Consider the following 13309-nt stretch of genomic DNA (forward strand, 5'->3'; position numbering starts at 1 on the left):
AGTGGGGGAATGATATCAAGCATGGTGGTGCGTGCCTGTAATCCCAGACACTTGGAAGGCAGAGGCTGGAAGATTGCAAGTTCCAGGCCAGTCTCAGCAACTTAGAGACCCTGCCCTCCCTGTCTCAAATAAAAAGTATTTCTATTTTGGGGGATGTAGTTCAGTCGTAAAGCACCCCTGGACACTGGGTTGTATTCCAAGTGCCAAAAAAAAAAAAAAAAAAAACAGCTAAAAAGCAAACACCAAATACATGTAAAACTGACTTAAGAGCAAGGGGAAGAGTATATTTGGAAGAGGGTGTGATGCAGTGTCAAATTCTGGGATGAAGTCTGGTTGAAAACCATCTGGTATCACAGACATGAAGCTTGTCTGTTAACAATTCAGAGCCACTTCAGGTGAGTGGTAGGGACAGAATGTGGACCAGAAAGGATAAAGCAGAGGGATATGAGAGAAAATCTATGGGGTAAGAAACAGTTGGAGTTGTTAGTGATCTAAGGAGGTGAGAAATCTTTTTAAAGAAATGAGAGACATTAGCATGTTTAAAACACTGGTGGGGATAGAGCTTGTAAAGGAAAAGCCAAAAATAAAAGGATACTCTTCAGTGTAATGTTTCTGAGAAAGCAGGGATGGAACTAAGAGAACAGGAAGGGCAACTCTTTGGAACAGAAGTCGTTAAGGGGCGGAGTCCAGAATGAACAGAAATAATTTAAAAACTTGAAAGCCCAGGGAGAGGACTGCAGGGTTCAATAAATAAGAAAATGGAGAGTTATAAGAGAATGCTTGGCCTTGAGAGACCTCGGAGAGCAGTTTGCAGTAGCTTGGAAGCCACGGAAGTCACACCGTCAACTCAGGATGGGTGGGTGAAGAAAAGGGTGTATGGGGTGCAAACCACTGCTGTACGAAACGGCTGAGAAAAGAAAGCGACACAGGATGTTGTCTGAGGGAAGGCGGGCAGGTGGAGTGAGGACATATTTCGAGTGTCGCAGAGCAGCTTCGGTCAGGGCAGGTCACTGCTCTGAGAACTCCGGCTGCGGCTGAAATCACCCAGGGCCTTGCCTGTCCTCACTGCGGGGCTGAACCCCGCGAGAGGTCACGACTTCCGCAACCTTCATCCCAGAAAACGAACAGCTCGGCCAGCGGCCACCGCGCTCCCCGAGGCGCTCAGAAAGGCGGGAGGTCGGAAAAACTCCTCCCACAGAGGCCCACAACGCCCCGACCCCTCCCGACAGGCAGTTCAGCGCAGTCCCCAGGCCCCGGGGACGTTGGTCGAGGGGCAGCAGCAGGACTCCCGCATTTCAGCCATGTCGCAGCCCCGGAGGCGCGTCCCAACGTTTGAAAGTTCCCGGGCTCGCGGGGCCAGCAGCTCAGACCCGCCCCGCCGCAGCCGCCCTAGAGCCCGCCACTCACCGCCGCAGGGGCAGCCTAGTGCGGGGGTTTCAACACTACCCACACCCCGGGAATTCCCCACCTGGCCACACACAAACCCCGCTTCCTCCAAATTTCCGCCACCCGGTTTTATGCATTCGAACGCCGTGGAAGGGCTTGAACCGCTCCTCCCACAGCGGGTCTCGGCCCACCTTCTCCTTCCCTCTCCCGGCACAGGCCCTCCGCCTCGCCCGAAAGAGCCCGAAAGTCTTCGGCAATTTTCGCCCCCACCGCGGGGGCGGGGCCGCTCGAGCTGCTCCGGGCTGAGCTCGGCTGTTTCCGTGCGCGGCCGCTGCGCACTCGGCACTGGGCGGCGCTGGCTGGCTCCCTGGCTGCGGCTCCTCAGTCGGCGGCGGCTGCTGCTGCCTGTGGCCCGGGCGGCTGGGAGAAGCGGAGTGTTGGTGAGTGACGCGGCGGAGGTGTAGTTTGACGCGGTGTGTTACGTGGGGGAGAGAATAAAACTCCAGCGAGATCCGGGCCGCGAACGAAAGCAGTGACGGAGGAGCTTGTACCACCGGTAAGAGGAGCAGGAGGAGGAGGCAGGAGCCCGAGAGAGCCGGGGGGACGGAGGGGGGACGGGGAGGCGCCGGACACCCGCGCTCGGGGCCTTCCCCTCGCAGGAGGGGCCGCGGTAAAGATGGAGCCTCCGCCCGAGCCCCACAACATCGCCGCCGCTCGCAGCGAACAAAGAATAATGGCGGCGGACTGGAGCCAGCGGCGGCCGGGGCGGCAGCGACTCTGCCTGCAGCCAGCGGCGGCGCTCATGGCGGGGGGCGGCGGGCGGGGTGGGAGCCGGCGGCCGGGGGTGTGTGCGGGCGGCCGGCCGCGGCGAGCTGGCGCCCGCGTTCCCGCCGCCGGGCTGGGCCGGGCGCGGAGCTGGAGCCGGAGCCGGGAGCCGCCCCGGGGGAGGCCGCCCGCCCGGCCCGGCGCTGCCCCCCGCGCCGCCCGCCGGCCCCCGCCGCCCGACTCGGCCGGGCTGTCCGGTCCGCCGGGGCGGCCGCCGCCTGGTGCCTGTGGGGGGTGGAGGAGGAAGAAGGCGACAGTTGAGGGCAGAGGAGGTGAAGGTGCCTGCCGCCTTCTCGGTCGCCTCCGTGTCCGCCGCGCCCGCTTCGCGAGGGGAAGAGCGGCAACGTCCGACCTGCTCTCCTCTCGGTTCTTTGTGCAATAAAGTTCGAAACCCAAGGTTTTCTCTCGTGCTGTATTTTTTCTTGCCCTTTCCCCCTGCTCCCAACACCGTTGGGGAAATGTTGTTTTCTGCCCTTCGCTGCTTACTTGAGATGAGAGCTCGTGCTTTTTAAGGGAATTTTTGACTCTTTTCCTCCACGCCCCCCCCCACCCCGCTTTAAAAAAAAAAAAAGTAGTCATGGGAATACATTCTTTTTGAGTGCAAGGGGGTGCTAAGAAAAACAAATTTATAACTTTTTTGAAGAAACTGTTGGGATCTTGTAAAAGGGAAGCTGGTGTTTGAAAACAGTTTCGGTTTTAACCCTTTTCACTAAGGTAATAATCTCTTGAAGTCTATCATTCTGAAACCCTTCTTAGAAACGAATATTAGCCAAAGTACTCTTGTTTTACATCAATTTTTTTTGGTGGGGGCGATCTTGCCAAAGGTGTTTGAGTCATCTGGATCTCCCCTCACCCCGGGGTATACCACGTTTCTCGGGTATTTTGTCTAAACTTTAATGAGTAATAAATTTAATACTGTTTATTAAAATGGGCATTATAAAGATCCATTATTTGTCTCTGATGCTGTAGATAACTCCACTGGAAGGCCGACAACAATTTAAGCTAAGAAACTTTATTTTTTTCTTCTCATGTGGGGAAGAGGGGACCTCATAAGTCATTGACACATTAAAGATTAAAAGGCATTTTTAAAGGACTTGCAGTATGACCTATTTAAATTTGTCATACCTTCTCAAGAAATTAAAATTTCTTTCTAGCCGCAGCTTGCATCAGGTCTGCCTTCTAAAGATTTAGTTCAAGATAGTTTTGATTGCTGTCTATTGAAATATTTTACGCTTATTGCTCATTTTCTAATTTAAAGTAAAGTCCTCCTTACAGTTAGGTATGTGGTTTGAAAGATGAGGTTATTTTTAATATATACCTGTCGCTGTATGATTGAATTGGGAGTGATACATACAAAACTTCTGGTTAGAAATAAATTTATTGATTTATAATAAGCACTGTCTTCTGATTTTTTTTTCCTATCCAAGTCCAAAACCAGCTTTGCATTGCTAATTGTTAAACATTAGCAAATTGTCATTGCCAAGGAAATTAAAAGATACAGTAAAGTGAGTTTTTTTTTCTGTTAGGATTGAGAAAATTATTTCCAAACACTGAGGAAGTTAAATATAGTATTGATAAGTAGTTATTATTTCTTTAAAGATTTTCTACCAACCAGCATCGGTTTAGTAGAATTTTTTTCCTTTGTAGACAACATACAACAATGATTATTAAGAGATTATAAAAAAATTTGTTTTCTGATGTGCTCTTTCTTTAGTCTTATCCAAAAGATCTTTTAAAGTTTATTTATAGACTCATAATTTGTGATTCTTAGCAATTTCAGGTACTTTTCAAACTTTTATGTTCTTTAATATTTGAACATGCACCTGGAATCTGGTTCTAGAATGTACTTCTACTCTGGGGGAGGGGAGGTGTCAGTAAAAATGCTTCCTGATGGATACATGTATTTATAGAGCAAAGAGCAAATAAATTCTTAGAATTTGTCTAAAGAAGGTTAAAAGAGGACTTATTTTGGAATTTAAAACTCTTGTGTTAGTTCTTTTGCACAAATTATTTTTCATATAGAAAGCCTGAAGAAATGTAGAAAACCTGATCCATAAAATTCATTTTTCTGCTTTCCATAAACTCATATTCATGATTACATCTGATTAGTAGAAATTTTGATTTCTTCTTAGAGAAGTAGCTTATTTTGTTTTTCATTCTAAGATATATGATTTTGTTTGGGTACAGTATAGTTACAGAGAATGATGTATATTCCATTTCACTTTATTTCTCCTTTTTTTCACAGTAGAAAGTATTATTGTAACTTAATGCTTATAGGGTATCAGTGAAATTTATCATTTCATTTATTCCATAGACATTTTTGTAGCCATACCTACATAATTTTGCTTATAGCCAAGTCCATGAAATAGTCTTGCAAAAATCTTCATGTATGGTGTAACTTCTAATAATGGACTCTTTATTTTGAATTGAGCTCAAATATGAATTTAAGAATGTAACAGATGTCAGGGAGTAGAAAAATACAGGATTTTTTTTTCTTGCCCATGTGTGAACTAATTTCTACTTCAGAATCACTTAAGACAACATTTTATGGGAATTCAAATATTTATTTAGCACTTACTGTGACAGAGAATGTAGTTGAAAGAATATCTGGTTTGGAATAATCCTAGGCCTGGGTTTGAATCCCAGCCTTGCCACTACTGTCATGTACCTACCCTCAAAGAGTTTTGTGACCTAGGGTAAATTTTTTAAAAAGCTTTCTTAGCTTCAGTTTCTTTATCTATAAGATTAGAATAATAGTACCTGCTTTATAGGGATGTAACATTAAGTACCTGAGGGAAGAATCAACTAATTACAGCTTTTCAACTTGAGCTTTATTTAAACTTCCTCTCTGTGGGACCTTCGGCAAGTTTCTTAACTTATCCATACTTAATCATATTTAATACATTGGACCAGAAGCTGCTGTAAATCCAAGGATGAATTACACTATATTTCCTCTACCCTCAAGAAACAGTTGTGAACACAATGACTAATAAGGCAGAATACTTTTTTGTCAGATAGCAATCAGAGGAAAGAGAAATCACCCTTGGTGAAGTAAGGAGGAAGACTATATTTTTTATATTTTCAGCTTTGTTTTTGGAACATGTAATGTATTCACATGGTTCATAATTCATTTGCATAAAATAAGCAAAATGTCCTGTTCTCTTTCCCCATCACTGAAATGTTGCCTAATTTTTGTCTTTTCAGAGATATTCTATACGTATACAAGCAAATATGTATGTACTGTATCTGCCTTTAAATAAATGATAGCATATTGTACACTCATAATACTCAGTTCCTTTCTCATCCCCAACATGGCTTAACAATTGGTTTGTATCAACATATAAAAGACCCTTTTATTTATATAGATATATAAATTATGAAGCATTTCTTTAGGTGGATATGCTTATAACTATTAACCAATTAGTGAGCTGATTTTATTTTTAGATCTTTGGGACTTTTTAAACAATGAGAATTTACCATTATGCCATGAGAAACATTTCATTTGAATGAAAAATACAAAATAATTTCTGACCAGAAGTTGATATTTCAACTGCTTTATTTTATTTTTTGCTCCATTTTAAAAAATTTCACATATACATGACAGTAGAGAGTATATTTTGACACATTATACATATATGGAATATAGCATTCTAATTATGATCCCATTCTTATGTCTGTACATGATGGAAAGTAACATTGGTTGTGTATATATGACCATAAGAAAGTTCCATATGATTCATTCTACTGTCTTTCCTATTCCTATCCCCCTTCCTTCCCTTCATTTTGTCTAATCCAGTGAATTCCTATTCTTCTGCTTCTCACCCTCTCTTTTTGTGACTTAGCATCTACATAAGAACACTCAGCCTTTTTTTGGGGAGGGAGGTGCTGGTTTATTTTACTTAGCATGTTAGTCTCCAGTTCCATCCATTTACCATCAAATTTCATTCTTTGTGGCTGAGTAATATTCCATTGTATATATATATACCACATTTTCTTCATTCATCTGTTGAAGGGCACCTAGGTTGGTTCCATAGCTTAGTATTGTGAATTGAGCTGCTATAAACAATGATGTGTTTTGCTCCAGTTTTTAAGAGTTTTATTAAAGTCATCAGTATACACAAAGGAGGCAAGAAAGCTGGGTGTAAGAGCTAACTGAAATTCATCTGAGTTTAACTTTAATTGAGATTCTTACAGTCCTCAAGAGACTGCTTCCTTCAGGTATTCTGGCCAAAAGAGTTTCTAAAGGTCTCTGAAAAGAATGTTTCATATAGTCCAGATTTTCCCCCTTTAAAAGAAGACAATTTATGGATATTATTACTCAGTAAGGTTGATTACTAGCTTTTTCCCTGCATTCATTTTTTTACATACTCATTAACTTACCTTGATAACCAGGTAATACACATTTCTTCTCATGCACAAAACAAGTTTCAATGTCTGTTTTTCTTTCGTGGATCTTCAAAGCAGCATTAAGCTATGGTACATTTTAAATATGCATGCTCTTAGTGTATTTATCTTTAAAATACACATGCTGTAAATTTTCTAAGTTGACTAAAACTCAAAAGTGATTACTGATCTAGAGACAAGGACACATACCACTTGTGTTCCAAAAAATTATTAAATAAAATAGTGATTGTGTAATTAATTTTCTGAAGTTGATAGTTAAGTAGTTATGACCATAATGCCAAAGGTTTTAATATAAAATTACCTTTTTACTAGTATATTCAGGTTTTCCTAGTATTTGAAATAAAATGTTGATATGTGCTTTTTTTTTTTAACCTGCTATTTGATTAATGGGTTTACAAAGCCAGGTGTCTTTTTACAGATTTTGGGGTTGGAATGGAATAGATGATTGAACTGTGTAAAAGCAGAAAATTTCCTTCTGGAACACATCTACAGGCTACCAGAGAGTTAAATGATTTTGCAGCATGTCAACAGAATCAGTGATTACCTCTTGGGGTAGAAGTAAAGGTCATTGAACTAAAGCAACTGATGATGTGAAAATGGCTGTATGTTATTCTTCCAGCTAATTTTAACATATATGCTAGCTCCAGCATTTTATATAAGCCCACACTAGTCAGCTTATTGAAGTTGTAGGAAGTAAATATGATTTTTAATTTCTTCCACATTATATCTATAAATTTTAGATTTTTGAGAAGAAACTTAGGTAAGACAAATCATTTCATTTTTAAATTCACAATACATTTCTCATCACAACATATGCACACTCTCCGAGTCCTAGTTTTTGTTTTGCATTCTCTTTCTTTAGATCTGCCAGACAAATTCTTATGAAGATATGTTTTATTGTATTTTGCCCAGATATTTGAATATTTGGTCACCTATCAACTAGATTACCAAAATTTTTAAAAAGTTAAATGAGAAGATAAATCTAATCTTTCATATTCTGATGTTTATTCCAACAGATAAGAATATCTCCAGTGATGAATAATTATCTGTAATTTGATACAAACATTGTACATCCCCAGCAGTGTTTTTCACTTTAAATAAGTGAAAACTTATTTAAAACTGCACTTAGTGCTTTAGGGTAGTTAACATATCTCAACTTAAAAAAAAAAGAAGTTGGGCTGTGCGCAGTGGTTCATGTGGTTCATGTCTAATCCCGGCAGCTGAAGAAGCTGAAGCAGGAGGATCACAAGTTCAAAGCCAGCCTCAGCAAAAGTGAAGTGCTAAGCAACTCAGTAAGACCTGTCTCTAAGTAAAATACAAAATAGGCTGGGTTGGCTCAATGGTTGAGTGCTCCTGAGTTCAATCCCGGGTTACCCACCTTCCCCCCCCCAAAAAAAAAAATAATTGGGGCTAAGGATGTGGTTTGGTGATAAGAGTACATGCCTAGCATGTATGAAGCCCTAGAGTTCCATCCCTAGCACCACAAAATAAATAAATAAATAAATAAACCAGTACTATTCTTTTATAAATTCTTAAATGCTTACGTTGTTTTTTTCTCACTAATGAAGTAAATTAATAAAAAAATATACCATACATGAGATTGGCTGTGTGAACAAAAATGAAAGCATCTATCAGTTTTCTTTCTCCTGTCAGATTAATCTAGGATCACTAATCTAAATAGAAGCATGTTTGGAGAGGAAGAGGTCAGAGGGATTGATTGAAAGGAGAGAAGACTGACATTTGGCTGAAGAAGAGTTAAGTGAGAAGATAAAATAGCTAGCTAATGACCTTTCGTAGGAGTGGGAAGCAGGTCTACAAGTTGACTTACAGTAATAAGTTTCTTTCCCAAAGATTAGTGAATTTTCCCTGAAACTTCTGATTTCTTTCATCAGTTTTAAGTGTATTCCTAATGAGCTGGTTATCTGCATGTGAGAGTGGGTTTTAATAGTATATATAATATCTATATGATAGTATCATAGATGTTAACTAAAAATGTTTGTAATCCAGCCAAGGGTGAAGAAGCCCCCCCCCACTTTTTCATTTTTAGTTGTTGACAGGCATTTATTTATTTATTTGCAGTGCTGAGAATCAAACCCAGTGCCTCACACATGCTAGGCAAGTGCTCTACCTCTCAGCCATAACCCCAGCCCCAAATGAGTCATTTTGAGTGTTTTATCCTTGTTCATATAAATGGTAATAGGAGGATCAGAAGTATCTTGTTTTAGAACACCATAGTGAAGAAATAATAGTAATACATGGACTTTGTGTACTGCCATTTGTTTAATCATTTATTTATTGAAACTTCATTGGCCATGAGCTTATTATAATTGATAAAATGAACACAAGGAATTTTATTTAGGTATTTATAGAAACAATACCTGGGTATTAAATGAAGATTGTGCTAGTTTTTATAAACAATAAAGCCTGAGGTACAGCTCCTACCCTCAAAGTATTTGATGCAACAGTGGGGATGATACTTAAGGAAGAATGTTTGTTTTTTATTTTTAAATGGCAGAATATCAGTTTTCACTGTTCCCTTGAAGAATTGTTAAGTTTAGAATAGAAGAGACTTTGTGGGGAAAGTAGAATTTAAATTGAATTCAAAAGAACTTGAATAAGTGAGTTAAAAGTGTATTTTAAAGCATTGAAAGAAACAAAAATGAAGGAACTGAAGTAGAATGAGCTTACTATGAATATGTACAGAATTGGTAAAGAAAGATTATGGATTCATATTAGGAATTCTGACTTTAAGGCAGGGAGCTTTAAATACATAAGAGGGAAGAAAGGTAAATACAGAGGAATTATTTGATCAATTAGCCTAAAATGTAGATTCCCTGACTTCCAGGTATTTTAGTTTAAAAATGGACCTTACAGACTGTTTATCAGCTTTATTGAAATATAATTCACATGCCATATGCTACATCCATTTGATGGTATAATTCAGTGGTTTTAGTATGCATACAAAGTGGTACATCTATCACCATAGTCAACCTTAGGACATTTTCACTACCCCAGAAAGGAACACCACATCTCCTAGCCATCCCTGATAATCTCCCTATATGCCAGTCCTAGGCAGCTGTTAATCTCCTTTCTATCTCCAGATTTGCACATTCTGGACATTGCATATGAATAGAATCATATTGTTCATTGTGATTTACTTAGCATAATGTTTTCAAAGTTCATCTATATTGTAGTATCAGTTTCATTTTTATTACCAAATAATAGTCCATTTTCTGAATATTCAGCATTTTATTCACTCATTAGTTCATATGCAGTTGGATCTTTTGACTAAGAGACACTTACGTGGACATGTTTTCTTTTGGGTCTATATATCTAGGAGTGGAACTGCTAGGTTATGTGATTACTACACTTAACTATTTGAAGAAATAACAGACTGTTTTCCAAAGCATCATAAATTTTTATTTAACTGTTTCAGGTATTTTCTAAATATCTACAAAAGCCCAACAAACAGGATCCCATTATTTAGTGAAAAATAACTAAAGCCACTAATGTATATTTGGAGTTATACACCACCTCCTAGTTTTCCCCCATTCTATGTTCATATTCCTTTTTGCGAGTGACTGATGAAAAGCAAAGTTGAAAATCAGGAAATGAAAACTTTGAATCAAACATTTTAATTGGATTTACCATTGAGGATTTATTTATTATTATAAGAGTATTCATGATCTCAGTGTGGGCATAATATATTACTCATAAACTATACTGTACTGGGGAATTCAACTACAGACTTTTATGCATGAAGGGAGTAGTGATTCTTCATTTTTCACGAATGACTAAACTGAGTTCTGGAGACCTTAACTAAGGTATTTGCTGTGTAAAAGCCTCATAGTAAAGCAGAGTCGTCTTCATTCTTTTGTAGCATTCTTTCTAGTTTTCAAGGTTCTTGTCTTATTATGACTACTGAAATTTTTGTTCATAAGCAGTATTAGTTTGGGTTTATAAGTAGCTCACTTGAAGGAAATATTTTACCAAGTTATGGAAAAATGTATTTATTTCATTATGTTATTAATCAGATCTGTTGATCAGTATAAAGATTAAGTGGCCAGCTCATATTTTCCTTTTTTCCATAATTCATTGTATTCTGTCATTTCTAATTAGAAGTTTATATTTTTAAATCACTTATTACATGTTTGAAGGGAATTTGTAGGTAAATTGGTCATAGGATTAGTTTGTACTTGTCAAGCTTTTTTCATATATTGTACATGTTTTGTCTCTTGTTAGATTGTAAGCCCTTTGAGGAAAAGACTCTTGTATGCTTTATGCTATTGCCCCATAGTTTTCAACAAAACACTTATGTAGGAGGTCCCGACATTTCTTTAATGAATGATTTTCTATTAGAGGGTCACCAATTTGAAAGGAAAGGTTAAAGCAATCCTGGCGCAGATTAAAGGAAGCAGACATGCATGTTTTGGTCAGTTTAAACCTAATAAACTTAGATACTTTTTTAAAAAACATTTTTTTAAATATTTATTTTTTAGTTGTAGTTGGACACAATACCTTTATCTTATTTATTTATTTTTATGTGGTGCTGAGGATCAAACCCAGGGCCTCACATGTGCTCTGCTGCTGAGCCACAACCCCAGCCCAGATACTTTTTTTTTTTTTTTAACTGAGGAAATTGGATTTATTTTCCAGTACTACCCTCCTCTGAAACACAAGAATAGCATATTATGTTAATCAAAATGATCTTTCCAGAAGTCAGGCCCATGGTGGTAAAAAAAATAGTTGCTGTACCTGCAAGGTTAAACTTGATGCTGATTGTTTCAAGATTAAAGATAGAATACTTGACCTTGAAGTGAGTTTTTTGTCTAAACTGTCCAAAGAGGAAAATATTTTGTATGGTACTATAATGATAGATGCATGCCATTATACATTTGTCCAAATCCATAAAATGTACAAGCACAAGAGTGAACTCTAATGTAAAAGAAACAAAAACAAACTGTACATAAAGTGCTGTTGACTGCATGACATTTATCAGCCTTATGGTTTAGCCATGGACAATTTTTAAATATAGTCCAATATATCTTTATTATCTTGAGTTCTTGGGCTTTTTTCTTTGCTGCCTGACTAGTAAGCAGCATGTAATTGAAATAATTTGCATTATTGCTTCATAGTCTATGCAGTTTCATTGCCAAATACGTAGTTTTTATAATACTGAGCTATGTGGTGTAACATCTCCAGTTCTCTGTGAAGTCAGGTAAAACCAGAATTCCTGTCATTATGACTCCTAGCATAACATGTGCTGAATTTTCACTCTTCCGTATCTGATTTGTAAATAATTCACCAACAATAGCATTTCAAATATTAGTTCAAAACAGAACCATCGAAGTAACAAATGTTACATCATAAACTATGGGCAGAAAAACCAAAAACACTTGGCTATTTATTTCCCAATTGAATGTAGTGATTTCACATGGTCACTTAGGTTTTGTTAAATAAATGGAATAGTAGGCTATAAATATTTAAATTTAGGGTATAACTTTTTGAGTCCTTACAGTTTCATCATTGAGCTGGTTTATAAAGCAAAGCTTAACATAATAATGAAGATAGCTTTATTTGTAATTCAACATAAATATAGCCTATATAAAAGTAACTATATTGGAGGTGTATAATCTTTTAAAAAAAACTAGCTTCAAAAAGCCATGTAGTAGCACTTCATACCTCAACATTTCTTGAAAGCTACAAACATATTAGGTGGGTGTTTATAAGAAAGGGGAATGGGAAGAGATGGGATAAAAACGTTACCGTCTAAAATAATGCATAGTCATGGTTGCTGCTTTGCTAAGCAACACTGTCTCTTGGTGACCAGGTACATGAAAGCTTGTTTCAGAGCTACCAGTAGTCTTACCTCAGGGAAAACAAGGCAAATAAATTTTGCCAGTATTTTAAAAACAAGAACAAAAATTTTGATTTGAGAAAGTGCTAAAGTTTTCTTGTTGAAAGTTCTATAGATGTAGTCATATATTCAGAGATGTCTATCATAAATCATGCAGTGTTTCTGTAAATCACATAACATTTTTCTGATTCACTTATGTTAAATACTAACTTTGAGGAAATCATCTTTTTCATAAGGTGTGCTACATGCTTTAAAAATAGACTTTATTAAAGTTGATAGTCAAATATCCTGGTAATCACAGAACTACTAAATTCATAAAATATGTTGAAACCAAACCATTTGCTGAGTTAAATCCAATTAGTGAATAAATTGAGGAATTTGTTTATTAAATAACATTGCAAAGATTTCCTTTTGCTGTGTGCCCCTCTTTTTTTTTTTTTTTTTGCTGGTGGTGGTATGGTGAGGTTTTACTAGTGTTTAATAACACATAGAATTTATGAAAGTATGTATGGAAATCTTTAAGCTTGTTCTTGTTTTTGTCTTATAAATAATTTAAATGTCATCAAGTCATGGAGTTAACTTCATATTACAACTTTTCTTGACTTCTAATATGAAGATAAGAGCCTGAAAGGAAGACTTGTTCCCATGAAAGACAGACAAACCTTCGTAGGAGCACAGAGAAAACTTTCTGGAAAATGTCAGAATTTTTTTATTCTGATAAACACACTGGTTTATTTTATTTAAACACAATCCTGTTTTTGACTTCTTCGTTTAAGATGTATATCACCTTATTTTGTTGTGTAATCAGTCTATACATTATACAGATGAGGCTGACAT

General features: G+C 38.0%; 1 protein-coding gene across 5 annotated transcripts in view; it reads left to right on the plus strand.

Moving 5' to 3' along the window:
- Positions 1 to 1725: 1725 nt before the first annotated feature.
- The window catches only part of Creb1 (cAMP responsive element binding protein 1), a 63936-nt gene continuing 52352 nt past the window's right edge, over positions 1726 to 13309 (plus strand). For 3 of the 5 annotated variants that reach the window (XR_001230069.4, XR_005738090.2, XM_005335116.4), the window contains exon 1: positions 1750 to 1942. The gene's annotated coding sequence lies outside the window, so the exon portion shown is untranslated. Of the gene's footprint in view, positions 1943 to 13309 lie in introns of all 5 variants that reach the window. The other 2 variants (XM_013362786.4, XM_005335117.4) reach the window with 2 other exon arrangements.

Source organism: Ictidomys tridecemlineatus, chromosome 7, assembly GCF_052094955.1.
Source record: "Ictidomys tridecemlineatus isolate mIctTri1 chromosome 7, mIctTri1.hap1, whole genome shotgun sequence".
NCBI lineage: Eukaryota > Metazoa > Chordata > Mammalia > Rodentia > Sciuridae > Ictidomys > Ictidomys tridecemlineatus.